Here is a 16,149-nt window from a genome sequence, read left to right on the forward strand (position 1 = left end):
CGTTATAAATACTCATAGCTTTCACAAGCTAAGCACAGGCAAAATCCGAGAGGAAAACCTGGTTCAGTCTGCTTTCCACCAGACACTGGGAGAGTCACCTTTCAGCAGGACAATAACCTAAAATACTTGTGGCTGAGTTACAGTTTTGACTTAAATCTACTTGAAGATCTATGGTAAAGACCTGGAAATGGTTGTCTAGCAATGATCAACAATCAATTTGAAAGAGCTTGAAGAATTTTGAAAAGAATAATGGGCAAGTGTTGCACAATCCAGGTGTGGAAAGCTCTTAGTGATTTACCCAGAAAGACTCACAGCTGTTATTGCTGCCAAAGGTGCTTTTACAAAGTATTGACCCAGGAGTGTGAATACTTCTGTATTTCATTTTTGATACATTTGCAAACATTTCTAAAAACATGTTTTCACTTTGTCATTAAGGGTTATCGTGTGTAGATGGGTGAACTTTTTTTTTTAATCAATTTTGAATTCAGGCTGTAACAACACAATGCGGAATATGTCAAGGGGTATAAATACTTTCTGAATGCACTGAATGTAAAGTCTCCTCTCAATGAATCTTTCCTCAATGCGTCACATCCTCTGTCCTCAACTCCTTCTCAAAACATATTGGAGGAGAAGGTTCGAGGGGAGGGACCTTGGACCTTTTCCTCCAATATGGTTGAGAAGGAGGTGAGGAGATAAGATGCGAGGACTTGCCAAAAGATGAATTGAGACTGTGAAAGAAGGAGTGGATTGACATCATGCAGGTCAGAGGTTACCTCTTGAATGATAGGGCAAAATGTAGATTTCCACTTGAATAGACATACTCAAATGTAATACTTTTTCATAAGATGGCCATAAACAATAACTGGTAATGTTACATAGATTTAGAAAGGTCAGGAACTCAACTTTCTGGTAAAAATAGTTATACATTGCTGAGGTGTACTCATTTTTGAGGACATGGTAGAAATATTAAAACAATTATGAATAATCATAATATATATATATATATATATATATATATATTAAAATAAAAAAATAAAAACAATTATATTCAACAAAAGATCATCGCCGGAGGAACCGGACCGTGGATCGTCGCCGGAGGGTCCGGACTGGGAAACCTCGCAGGAGGCTCTGGACTGGAAAACCCCCGCTGGAGGCTCTGGACCGCAGACTGTTGCTGGAGGCTCTGGACCGCAGACCGTCGCTGGAGGCTCAGGACTGCCGACCGTCTCAGGAGGTTCCGGACCGTGGACCGTCTCAGGAGGTTCCGGACCGTGGACCGTCTCAGGAGGTTCCGGACCGTGGACCGCCTCAGGAGGTTCCGGACCGTGGACCGTCACAGGAGGTTCCGGACCGTGGACCGTCACAGGAGGTTCCGGACCGTGGACCGTCGCTGGAGGTTCCGGACCGTGGACCGTCACAGGAGGTTCCGGACCGTGGACCGTCACAGGAGGTTCCGGACCGTGGACCGTCGCTGGAGGTTCCGGACCGTGGACCGTCACAGGAGGTTCCGGACTGTGGACCGTCACAGGAGGTTCCGGACTGTGGACCGTCGCTGGAGGTTCCGGACTGTAGACCGTCGCTGGAGGTTCCGGACTGTGAAACGTCGCCGGAAGCTCTGGACTGGGAAATGTCGCCGGAAGCTCTGGACTGGGAACTGTCGCTGGAAGCTCTGGACTGGGGATGCACACTGGAGGCCTGATGCGTGGGGCCGGTACAGGTGGCACCGGGCTGGTGACACGCACCTCAGGGCGAGTGCGGAGAGGAGGCACAGGACGTACTGGACTGTGGAGGCGCACTAGAGGCCTGATGTGTGGGGCCGGTACAGGTGCACCGGGCTTGTGACACGCACCTCAGGACGAGTGCGGGGAGGAGGCACAGGATGTACTGGACTGTGGAGGCGCACTGGAGGTCTGGAGCGTAGAGCTGGCACAACGCGTCCTGGACAAATGACCACCTTCGCACGGCAAGTGCGAAGAGCTGGCACAGGACGCACTTGGCTGTGAAGGCGCACTGGGGACGCAGTGCGTAGAGCCGGCGCAGGATGTACTGGACCCTGGAGGCGTACTGGAGACCAGGAGCGCTGAGCCGGCACAACCAGTCCTGGACAGATACCCACTTTAGTACGACAAGTGCAAGGAGCTGGCACAGAACGCACCGGGCAGTGGATACGCACTAGAGACACAGTGCGTATCACCGCAAAACATAGTGCCTGACCGGTCACACGCTCCCCACGGTGAGTACGGGGAGTTGGCTCTGGTTCACAACCTGGCTCCGCCAACCACTCCCCGCCACAATTTTTTTTTGAGGCTGCCTCTCGGGCTTCTGTCGTGGCCGCGAAACCTGGTTTCGTTTTTGTTGCTCCTTCGCTGCTTCCGTCTGCTTCCACGGCAGGCCTTCGTATCTCTTCAAAACTTCCTCCCAAGTCCAGGATATTCTCTCTTCAACCTCCTCCAAAGACCAGGATGCCATCTCCTCCCGGGCATGCTGCTTGGTCCAGTTGTGGTGGGATCTTCTGTCACGATCGTTAGAATGATTGGACCAAGGCGCAGCGTGCGTAGAGTTCCACATGTTTATTAAAATGAAACTCCCAGAAAACAATAAAGAAACAAATGAAACGTGAATAAATGGCTTGCTCACAGGCACTACACAAAAACAAGATCCCACAAAGTACAAAGGGGAAATGGCTGCCTAAATATGATCCCCAATCAGAGACAACGATAAACAGCTGCCTCTGATTGGGAAACATACCAGGCCAACATAGAAATACAATCACCTAGATGACCCACCCTAGTCACACCCCGACCTAACCAACATAGAGAATAAAAAGCTCTCTATGGTCAGGGCATGACACTAAATATAGCAACAATAAAATTATAAAAACTTTACTATAAGATTTCACCTTATAACTGTAAAATAAATATGATCATACTAAATTACAATACAATAGTATCACTATTCCATATAACTGACGACAGAGAATTTTCTCCTAAACAAATCAAATCAAACGTTATTTGTCACACGAGACGAATACAACAAGTGTAGACTTTACTGTGAAATGTTTACTTACAAGCCCTTAACCAACAGTGCAGTTCAAGAAGAATAAAAAATGTACCAAGTAGACTAAAATAAAAAAGTAACACAGTAAGAATAACAATAACGAGGCTATATACAGGGGGCACGGGTACCGAGTCAGTGTGCGGGGGTACAGGCTAGTTGAATGATGCAGAGTGTCAAGCACATTTAAATGTCAAGCACATTTAAAGGTAGAGTCAGCGATATGACGTAAATGCAGAAGGTAACAGCATAGTGGGTCAATTTCCGCAACAACTAGGAGCGTTAAAGCGCGAGGCTCAACTACTCTGCTGTTTTGGTCCCGTGGTGTAAAGTAATTCAGTAAAAATACTTTAAAGTACTACTTAAAGATGCAATCCGGGATCTTAAGCACAACAAATTCACACAAATTGGATTTGTAACATATCACACTAATTGCAAAATTCGTATGCTATATCACACTTATTGGAAAATTCATATTATATCATACAAATTGCAAAATTCGTAACATCACACGAAATGGATGATGTAGTACACAATTGGATGACATAGTTCACGAAAAATGGGGACCCGTTTTGGTTCGTGAACACCACTTTCAAAACTACTGGCTGAAATTACACAAAAGTTGCGGAGTGCATCTTTAACTAGATTTTTTGGGGGTATCTGTACTTCACTATTTTATTTATTTATATTTTACTTCAGTCATTTTCTATTAAGTTATCTTTAATTTCGGGATTTTTTTCCCCCACCACTGCCCGTGTGGCTACCATGTTTTAAAAGCGAGAAGAGAACCCGTGCACATGTGCAGATACTGTGTGTGACTGTGTGGGAGCGAAGTCTTGCATCTTGCTCATTGCAATATCTGCTGGTTTCATGGACACAGATTAAGGCAAATACTGGTCTTAAAAGCAGTGGAGATTCTCCTCTGAAAGTCCAGGACTAAACTTAATCTGAGTCTGTATACTGTAGATTCACTGGCCCCCTAGATTCACTGGCCCCCTACGTTAAAAACAACTATTTAAGATTTTCTCAGAAGTCTATAGCTTTGATGTTGCGTGTAGGTTCTCGTCTCCGTAACCAAAGCTCTCATTTTCACTTGAAAGAGACCTTATGAGCCATGACTGCCTGATGTATTTTCCCTTTCTTTCTGTTGATTTAGCTGTAATACTTTCTACGGTGATGACATATATTTTTTAATCGTTTTTCTAAATGTCCTTTGATTTCACATCCAGTAGAAATTGAAACTTTTAGAACAGGTTTTATAATCTGAATCATACAACTGAATCATATTAAAATGGTCTAATTCACTACGTGAAAATAAGTATATTTAAGCAATAAGGCCCGAGGTGGTGTGGTATATGGCCAATATACCACGTCTAATGGCTTTTCTTGTGCACGACACGATGCGACATGGAGGGCCTGGACACAACCCTTAGCCGTGGTATATTGGCCATATATCACAAACCCCTGATGTGACTTATTGCTATTATAAACTGGTTACCAATGTAATTAGATCATTAAAAATAAATGTTTTTTCATACCCGTGATATATGGTCTGATATTCCACAGCTGTCAGCCAATCAGCATTCAGGGCTCGAACAACTCAGTTTATAATTAAGTATTTATCTTAATTACAATACTTATTACCATTGTCAGGTTCCTGACCTGTTTTCTGTTATTTTTGTATGTGTTTAGTTGGTCAGGACGTGAGTTGGGGTGGGCATTCTATGTTATGTGTTTCTATGTTTAGGTCGTTTGTAATTAGCCTTATATGGTTCTCAATCAGGGACAGGTGTTTGACGTTTTCCTCTGATTGAGAACCATATAAAGGTAGGCTGTTCACACTGTTTGTTTGTAGGTGGTTGTCTTCTGTGTCTGTGTATGTTGCACCACACCGGACTGTTTCGGTTTGTTCGTTCGTTTGATGTAGTCTGTTCCTGTTCGTGAGTTCTTCGTGTATTTATGTAAGTTCCATGTTCAGGTCTGTCTACGTCGTTTTGTTATTTTGTAGTTTGTTGAAGTGTTTTCGGTTTTCGTCTTTACTTTAATAAACGTAATTATGTCTACATTCCACGCTGCGCTTTGGTCCAATCCCTACTCCTCCTCTTCGTCTGAAGGGTCCGGACTGGGAAAGCCGTTACAACCATTCAACAACACTGTGGGGCAATATTCAAGTGGTGTTTTGCAGACATGCCCTTTGTTTTGATATTGTTTTGGATACCTTTGCAGGTTTGAAATTGTTACTACTGATTTGTTTAGTGAGCAGTATTCAATTTCAGAAATATTTATACCTCACTGGGAGATAGTCCAGTAATACCACACTTCGAAATGTAGGTCAGTCAAGCCATCATAACATTACATTTTGCCATAACATAACACCACAACATCCAAGCTTCATTCATCCAACAAAGAAAAGAGATGCTCGCTTACAAAAATATATGGGGCGTGTTTGTGAAACCATGTGAAATCACGTTTAAAATGCTAAGTGGAAGACAGAAGCTTTGAAAGCGGTTGTTGGCACCGAGGATGGTCATTGTCGGCTGTGTATGACTGCCTCCCTCCCTCTCTTTCTCTCTCCTCTCTTTCTCCTTCCCTCTCTTTCTGGGTGAGTTCCAGCCTGAGGGAAAGTTGACATCATGAGTCTCTCCTCTATCCGACTCCTGCAGTTCCCACACAATCTGCCCCAGATTGAGTCATACAGTGTGTACTGCCACACACGCACAAGCGTGCACACATACTTGGGCACATGAATCGATGCACACAACTGTGTTTTCATAACACAGACTGCTCTATGAGGGGTGCGGTTTTTGTGTGTGTGTATCTTTCTGAGTAGGCATTTTCCTTCAACAACTTCAAACCCACTCTTTTCTCAGCCAAAGCATTGCTAAGAAGAAGTGACTTAGTTTGATGTCCTTATCAAAATGTAAGGAGCTAATTTATCATCAAGCCAGCCATGTCGAGCATCTTAACATCTTTGCTCTTGTAACTGAGTATACCAGAATCAGGTTCCTGTGACAATTAAAGTATTGTAATATCAGCCTGGTCTCATAGACTATACATAACATAGTAAAAGCAAATCCGGAACTCTTAAATTAGTAAGGTATGGTTACATAAGACAGATGGTTACATAAGACAAAAAACTAAAGTAGGGAGATTGGTCGGGGTTGAGGGTTAACCTGTCTAGGATGAGGGTGCCGCTAGCGGCACTCCCCCCCCACCCCCACTGAAAAACCAGTGCCGCGAAATTCAATTTTCTTTTTTTTTTTTAATATTTAACTTTCACACATTAAAGTCCAATACAGCTAGTGAAAGACACAGATCTTGTGAATCCAGCCAACATGTCCGATTTTTTAAATGTTTTACAGGGAAGACACAATATGTAAAGATGTACATCTATTACCTAAAAACACATTAGCATAATCCACCATCTTTTATTTGTCCACCAACACCAGTAGCTATCACCAATTCGGCTAAACTAAGATATTTATAGCCCCTAACCAAGAAAAAAACTCATCAGATGACAGTCTGATAACATATTTATGGTATGGGATAGGTTTTGTTAGAAAAATGTGCATATTTCAGGTAGATGGCATAGGTTACAATTGCACCCACCGTCACAAATGGACTAGAATAACTACATAGAGCAACGTGTTTACCTACTTACTAATCATCAAACATTTCGTAAAAATACACAGTATACACTAATCGAAAGACACAGATCCTGTGAATACAGACAATATTTCAGATTTTCTAAGTGTCTTACAGCGAAAACACAATAAATCGTTATATAGCATAGCACATAGCACATAGCAGCCCAGCATTGATTCTAGCCAAAGTGAGCGATAACGTCAACATCGCCAAAATATATTAATTTTTTCACTAACCTTCTCAGAATTCTTCAGATGACACTCCTGTAACATCATATTACACAATCCATATAGAGTTTGATCGAAAATGTGCATATTTAGCCACCAAAATCATGGTTAGACAATGTGAAATGTAGCCCAGCTGGTGAGAAAATGTCCGTGCGCCATATTAGACAGTGATCTACTCTTATACATAAATACTCATAAACGTGACTAAAAAATATAGAGTGGACAGGGATTGATAGACAATTTAATTCTTAATACAATCGCGGAATTACATTTTTTAAATTATCCTTACTTTTCAATACAGTTTGCGCCAAGCGAAGCTACGTCAAAAAACATGGCGTCCTAAGCCACTAACATTTTTCGACAGAAACACGATTTATCATAATAAAAATGTCCTACTTTGAGCTGTTCTTCCATCAGTATCTTGGGCAAAGGATCCTTTCTTGGGTCTAATCGTCTTTTGGTGGAAAGCTGTCCTCTTGCCATGTGGAAATGCCAACTGCGTTTGGGATGAACTGGAAGCGTGCCCAGCAATTCACAGCGTTTCAGAAATAAATGTCCCAAAATCGCACTAAACGGATATAAATTGCTATAAAACGCTTTAAATTAACTACCTTATGATGTTTTTAACTCCCATAACGAGTAGAAACATGACCAGAGTAATATTACTCCCTCCACTAATGCTTGGAACAAGTGCGGGTCGATGTCCTCCAGGCGCATTACGCAGCAAGAAAAGAGTTCCTAGCTACAGGGTTTTTTAATTTGTAGTGCCTGTGAACGCGCAATCGACCCCATTCAAATCGTCATCACATAAAGGCATCCAGGGGAAGACGTAAGCAGTGTCCGTATACTCATAGCAATAACTGCGGCCTTTTAACTGACTCCAGATCAGGGGCCAACATTTCTGAAATCTGACTCCATGTCAGGGAAATTGCTGTAGAATGGGTTCTGTTCCACTTAGAGACAAAATTTCAACTCCTATAGAAACTATAGACTGTTTTCTATCCAATAATAATAATAATATGCATATTGTACGATCAAGAATTTTGTGGGAAGCCGTTTCAAAAATTACACGATTAGCATAAATAGTGACAACAGCGCCCCCATCCTCAACAGGTTAAGCATATAACTCAAAGGTTGTGAGTTCAAATCTGATCAAGGACAACTTTAGCATTTCAGCTAATTAGCAACTTTTCAACTACTTACTACTTTTTTCCAATTTACATGTTAGCTAACCATCCCTAACCTTAACCCTTTCAGCTAACCCTTCTCCTAACCTTAACCCTTTTAGCTAACCCTTCCCCTAACCTTAACCCTTTTAGCTAACCCTTACCCAAACCTTAACCCTTTAACCTAGCTAACCTTAGCCAGCTAGCTAACGATATCCATCTAGCCACCTAGCTAGAATTCGTAATACATCATACGTTTTGCAAAATCATTACATATATTATGTTTGAAAATTCGTGACATATTGTACGTTTTGCAATTTCGTAACATATAATACAAACTTGTTACATATCATATGAAATGGGTGATGGACATCCACAAATGATTACATAAAATACAAAATGTAAACTATCATACTAAATGGAGGGTCTCGGATTTACATACAGAATAATACGAAATGCTCTGAGACCAGGTTGGTAATACAGCCACAACAGCATTTGCTTCGCACAAACGGTAACCCACCGAGATAAAACAGACCAGACATTCAGCTGACTTTCACCATTAGCCTATTTAAACGTTGACAACAATTTCCATTCCTCTGATTACTACAATGGATCTTTCACAAGCCACTGTTTTAGTTCACTGGCGTAAAAGTGCAATTGCTATAAGGGCCTTTGAGGCGGATGATTACGTGCGTCAGTTCCATTGAGGGTTTGAATAATTTGGATTTACTTTGATGTTTCTATGACAATCCATGAAAAAGTTATTGCAGATTAGAGATTTAAATGCAATTTTATATGATTTGATTATTTCCATCAAATCACTTGTTTTGATGTTTCTATGACAATTTATGCTTTTTTTTGCAAACAAGAGATTTAAATGCATTTCTCAAATAAAAACGAAACTTTTATGCAAATCAAAGGTTGTAAAAGTAGGCCGGACATTTTTACAAAAATTTGCACTTGTTTAGATGTTTCTTTGACAAGCCATGAAAAATGGATTGAGGATAAGAGATGGTGATCTTGATGCTCATTTCTCTTGACTTGATGATCGATGCTTCACCAACTTTTGACCCCCCAAAAAAGTATCGCTCTAATCCATAATAATCTTATCATGTAGACTACCTGTATCTGTAAACTGTTGCCTAGAGCGGACGTACCAAGCCCAGAGTAGGCACATTTGCTATTTAACGCAACAGTTATCCGTAGAGTTGAAAATGCGATGGAAACACATTGAACTTTAGATTTTTATTTGGTACATGAAAACCTAAGCGATAAAGTACATTTTGTGTGCACTACCTGATCACGCACCGATTTTTATATGCAACTAGTCCGTTTGGTGGAAACACAAAATTTGCACATTTTCTTTATGCAGATTTTAGAATGTTTGCATGAAAATGTGTTGCCAATTGAATGGAAACCTACCTACTGAGACATTCATCTCACGATAAACTGGAGACCACACTATTTACCGACAAAGTTTTCATCTATATTTTTCGTACCTGTCTATTTACCACCACAAACTGATGCTGGCACTTAGACCGCACTCAATGAGCAGAATAAAGCCATAAGCAAACAAGAAAATGCTCATCCGGAGGCGGCCGGGGACTTTAATGCAGAAAAACGTAAATACATTTTACCTCATTTCTACCAGCATGTTACATGTGCAACAAGAGGTGGGAAAAAACTCTAGACCACCTTTACTCCACACACAGAGATGGGTACAAAGCTCTCCCTCGCCCTCCATTTGGCAAATCTGACCATAATTCTATCCTCCTGATTCCTGCTTACAAGCAAAAATTTAAGCAGGAAGTACCAGTGACTTGCTCAATACGTAAGTGGTCAGATGATGCAGATGCTAAGCTAAATAACTGTTTTGCTAGACCAGACTGGAATATGTTCCGGGACTCATCCGATGACATTGAGGAGTATACCACATCAATTCCCAATCTGGCCCTCAAACCATCTTGGTCACCTAATAATCCCCAGTTTACAATTGGCTCATTCATCCCCCTCCTCTCCCCTGTAACTATTCCCCAGGTCGTTGCTGCAAATGAGAACGTGTTCTCAGTCAACTTACCTGGTAAAATAACGGTTAAAAAAAAAGAAGAAAAAAAAAAAAAAAAAGTTGCCGGCTTCATCAATAAGTGCATCGATGACGTGGTCCCCACAGTGACCGTACGTACATAACCCAACCAGAAGCCATGGATTACATTCAACATTCGCACTAAGCTAAAGGTTAGAGCTGCCACTTTCAAGGAGCGGGACTCTAACCCAGATGCTTATAAGAAAGCCCGCTATGCCCTCTGACGAACCATTAAACAGGCAAAGCGTAAATACAGGACTAAGATTGAATCCTACTACACCGGCTCTGATGCTCGTCGGATGTGGCAGGGTTTGCAAACTACTACGGACTACAAAGGGAAGCCCATCTACGTGCTGCCCAGTGACACAAGCCTACCAGACAAGCTAAATGACTTCTATGCACGTTTCGAGGCAAGCAACTGTAACAGTATAACTTTAGTACGTCCCCTCGCCCCGACATGGGCGCGAACCAGGGACCCTCTGCACACATCAACAACTGACAGCCACGAAGCGTCGTTACCCATCGCTCTACAAAAGCCGCGGCCCTTGCAGAGCAAGGGGCAACACTACTTCTAGGTTTCAGAGCAAGTGACGTAACTGATTGAAACGTTGTTAGCGCATACCCGCTAACTAACTAGCCATTTCACATCCGTTACACTCACCCCCCTTTAGACCTCCTCCTTTTTCCGCAGCAACCAGTGATCCGGGTCAACAGCATCAATGTAACAGTATAACTTTAAACCGTCCCCTCGCCCCCTCGCCCCGACACGGGCGCGAACCAGGGACCCTCTGCACACATCAACAACGGTCGCCCACGAAGCATCGTTACCCATCGCTCCACAAAGGCCACGGCCCTTGCAGAGCAAGGGGCAACACTACTTCTGGGTTTCAGAGCAAGTGAAGTAACTGATTGAAACGCTAGTAGCGCGTACCCGCTAACTAGCTAGCCATTTCACATCCGTTACACAACACTGAAGCATGCATGAGAGCACCAGCTGTTCAGGACGACTGTGTGATCACGCTCGCCGTAGCCGATGTAAGACCTTTAAACAGGTCAATATTCACAGACAGATTACCAGGACTTGTACTCTGAGCATGCGCTGACCAACTGGTAAGTGTCTCCACTGACATTTTCAACCTGTCCCTGGTCGAGTCTGTAATACCTACATGTTTCAAACAGACCACCATAGTCTCTGTGCCCAAGAACACCAAGATAACCTGCCTAAATTACTACCAACTCGTAGCACTCACGTCTGTAGCCATGAAGCAAGGGGCAACACTACTTCTGGGTTTCAGAGCAAGTGAAGTAACTGATTGAAACGCTAGTAGCGCGTACCCGCTAACTAGCTAGCCATTTCACATCCGTTACACAACACTGAAGCATGCATGAGAGCACCAGCTGTTCAGGACGACTGTGTGATCACGCTCGCCGTAGCCGATGTAAGACCTTTAAACAGGTCAATATTCACAGACAGATTACCAGGACTTGTACTCTGAGCATGCGCTGACCAACTGGTAAGTGTCTCCACTGACATTTTCAACCTGTCCCTGGTCGAGTCTGTAATACCTACATGTTTCAAACAGACCACCATAGTCTCTGTGCCCAAGAACACCAAGATAACCTGCCTAAATGACTACCAACTCGTAGCACTCACGTCTGTAGCCATGAAGTGCTTTGAAAGGCTGGTCATGGCTCACAGTAGCACCATCATCCCAGAAACCCTAGAGCCCCTCCAATTTGCATACTGCCTTTACAGAGCCATAGATGACACAATCTCTATTGCACTCAACAATGCCCTTTCCTACCTGGACAAAAGGAACACCTACGTGAGTATGTTGTTCATTGACTAAAGCTCAGCGTTCAACACCATACTGCCTTCAAAGTCCATCAGTAAGCTAAGGACCCTGGGACTAAACACCTCCCTCTGCAACTGGATCCTGGACTTTTTGACGGGCCGCCCCCAGGTGGAAAGAGTAGGCAATAACACATCTGCCTTGCTGATCATCAACACGGGGGCCCCTCAGGGGTGTGTGCTTAGTCCCCCTCTGTACTCTCTGTACTCTCTCACCCATGTACTCTCTGTACTCTCTCACCCATGACTGCGTGGCCAAGCGCTACTCTAACACCATCATTAAGTTTGCTGACGACACAACGGTGGTAGGCCTGTTCACCGACAACGATGAGACAGCCTATAAGTGTGGTGCCAGGAAAACAACCTTTCCCTCAATGTGATCAAGACAAAGGAGATGATCGTGGACTACAGGAAAAGGAGGGCCAAGCACGCCCCCATTCTCATCGACGGGGCTGTGGTAGAGCAGCTTGAGAGCTTCAAATTTCTTGGTGTCCACATCACCAGCAAATGATCATGGTCCAAACACACCAAGACAGTCGTGAAGAGGGCACGACAATGCTTATTCCCCATCAGGAGACTGAAAAGATTTGGCATGGGTCCTCAGATCCTCAAAATGTTATAAAGCTGCACCATCGAGAGCATCCTGACTGGTTGCATCACCGCATGGTATGGCAACTGCTCGGCCTCCGACTAAAGGCGCTACAGAGGGTAACGCGTACGGCCCAGTACATCACTGGGGCCAAGCTTCCTGCCATCCAGGACCTCTATACCAGGCAGTGTCGGAGGAAGGCCCTAAAAATGATCAAAGACTCCAGCCACTCTAGTCATATACTGTTCTCTCTAGTACCGCACAGCAAGCGGTACCGGAGCGCCAAGTCTAGGTCCAAAAGGCTTCTTAACAGCTTCTACCCCCAAGCCATAAGACTGCTGAACAGCTAATCAAATGGCTACCCGGACTATTTGCATTGACGCCCCCCCACCTCCACTTTTTTTAAGCTGCTGCTACTCGCAGTTTATTATCTATTATCTATGCATAGTCACTTTACCCCTACCTACATGTACATATTACCCCAATTCTCTCGACTAACCTGTACCCCCGCACATTGACTCGGTACTGGTACCGCCTGTATATAGCCTCGTTATTGTTATTTTATTGTTGCTCTTTGATTTTTTACTGAAGTTTATTTAGTAAAAACATTTTCTTAACTCTTATTTTTCTTAAAACTGCATTGTTGGTTAAGGGCTTGTAAGTAAGCATTTCACGGTAAGGTTTACACCTTTCGTATTCGGGCGCATGTGACAAATAAAATTATTTGATTTGGTTTAAATAGGGTAACGGCGAATGTCTGTTGAATGTCTGATATAAAACCTACTTTACCTCGGTAAATGCAGGGGTGTCTCATTTTGCCCTGGGGGACGCATTCAGTCTTCAATGAGGTCCAGAGGGCCGCATTGAGAATTGGTTATATTTCCTCGTCAAAATCTATCCATATACATTTTTATTTTCAATGCTACCTGACTGTCTAGCTTGGATTATTAGCATTATTATTAGCGAGCTGGACATAGACAAGAAACTGTAGGTCCATTATCATTTCTACACAGTTAAAAAAAAACAAAAAAAACCTGGTGTAACCTAATGTAGCAAGCATAAAACGACACCTGAGCAGAGTCCCCACATTGGTTGAAAATCTGTGTCTTTGAAAAACGGAAACATCCGCTTTCTACCGACCTTGTTGAAAGTTCACAGAGTGCTGTGTTACAGATCATAACTACGTTAGCTTGATTTTCTTAAGGGGCTTTGAAATGGTTATAGCCGAGCGGTTTTGATTTCATGACCTAGTAGCCATGAAACGGGTTTTCCAATGTCAATATCAGACATGGGATCAATTGGGTTGTCTCGGGTTTTATACAGGACTATAGGGACCGAGGACAAGACAGGGTAGTAGGGTGTGTCATGAATGTTTTGAGCTTCCGTTCATACATACATACACCAGCAGCATAAATAGACACACAAACAAATATGCATAAACAAAGACACACATACACACCCAACCACCCACAAATCTCACCCCCTTTAAAGTGAGACAGGGGCAGTAAAAGCACATTTTGCTGAGTCTCCCACTGGCTGAGAAACCAGGAAGAGAGGAATTTGCATTCGTTGGCTGGGTGTCAGCTGAGAGACCAGAGTGGTGGAGAGGGTGCATCTCAAACGGCACTCTGTTACCTATAAAGTGCACTACTTAAGTAGACAGAGGCAATACAAACTTCAGTGCACTATATAAGGAATAGCGTGCCATTTGGGACATAGTTGGAGAGTTGGGAACGATGAACTCTGAAGATTTGCATCCCAAAATAATAAAAACAGGGGAGGCCGCAATCCCGAAAAGAATAAACATCCACATTCTCTGCTTATACCCCCAAATACTCTCAAAATCCTGAAGACTCACTAGTGTCAGACTCCATTTTGTATGAGAAGTAGGCTATCCCTCTCATCCCAATGACAAAGGTTGTGTCATTTGTATAATTGTAATTATAAAGTTGGTGGTTCGAGCCCTGATAAAGTTGGTGGTTCGAGCCCTGAATGCTGATTAGCTGACAGTCGTGGTGTATCAGACTTTATACCACCAATATGACAAAACGTTTCTTGTTACCTCTCTAATTACGTTGGAAACCAGTTTATAATAGCAATAAGGCACCTCAGGGGTTGTGCGGTATATGGCCAATATACCACGGCTAATGGCTGTATGCAGGCACGCCGCATTGCGCCTAAGAACAGCCCTTAGCCGTGGTATATTGACCATATACCACAACCACTGGTGCCTTATTGCTTAAATAAAAACACACAATTGCTACTTCCCCATTTTTCAACCGCAGCGTAATAGATAGAGACAAATCTCAAAGTCAAGTGGGAGGAAAAAGCTTGCTTATTCCTTTTTTCCATTTGGAGTGATTCCTCTATAAATGCATTTGCAAGTGTCTCATGCTGTTTATTTAGGTGAAAGACAGGCTTGTTCCCACGCAGGTTAGGGCTGTGTACAGGCCTTTTAAACTCTCTCACGGGTCTGCTGAGACTGTTCGTGCATGTGTGAGAGAGGACAGGGATGGTCGAGCCTCAGACAAAGTCGTCATTGTTTGACACTCAACAGCAAATGCAGCTCACCCGGCATGTCGTCTAGTCTACACCCGCCGACTTACGCCACCAGACAGACCCTTTGCCTCAGAAAGCAATGGAAAACACAAAGACTCATCTGTTTTTGTACAAAATATTTTAATAAATATTACTTTCCAAAACAAAACAAAGACTTGCCAGGAACAACTGCCCCCCCCCCCCCCCCCCCCCCCAAATACTTTAATTCTCAAGTTCTTAACACACTAAAGTGAAATGTACACAAATACTTTCTCTTATATCATGAACTTAAGGGCAAACGAAAAATTCTATTAAAAGTTTACAGCCTTGTGGTCTCTGATCTAGAAAGGCTGTGTGTCACATGACAGTTCTACAGTGTTATTATTGGACCTCCTCTCTTCAAGTATCTCATTGGTCGAGTTCGTTTTGCATGGCCCGCTGACCCGAGTTTGCTCATTGCAGACCATTCCATTGAAATCGCCACCCACCCAGGGCACGCAAAACCAATTCCACCATTTATTAGAGTTCATTACCATATATGCAAATAAGATGCAAAGTAATCACAAATACATCAAAAACAGTTAATTTTTTTCCAAAGTATCTAGGAATATAATTTTTCCCTGTCCTTGACAACGTTATTTTATGCTGTACATGCAAACGTCAAGCAAAAAAAAAAAAAGTGTTCCCTTAAAAGTATTTAATTGGAAAGCAATGAGTCTGCCACATTTAGTTGTTTCAAATGACCCTGCAGCAGCAATATCATCCATGTTATTTTGTCCTTTCCCCTGCCATCCCACTTACATTTAAGTACTTACAAAAGAGTCCTGGCAAAACTACCATAGAAATGGTTTCAAACAGACGTCGTACAAAAACATGTTTTTTGGGGGACAAAAATGCCCATCTAAATTGTTAAAAAATAAACTATTCTTTCAAGAACACTTTTGGCATTTATGAAACAAAGTGGTCCAAAAGTATTTGGACAGTGAAACATTTTG

The sequence above is a fragment of the Salvelinus fontinalis genome, chromosome 3 (assembly GCF_029448725.1).
Source record: "Salvelinus fontinalis isolate EN_2023a chromosome 3, ASM2944872v1, whole genome shotgun sequence".
NCBI classification, from domain to species: domain Eukaryota; kingdom Metazoa; phylum Chordata; class Actinopteri; order Salmoniformes; family Salmonidae; genus Salvelinus; species Salvelinus fontinalis.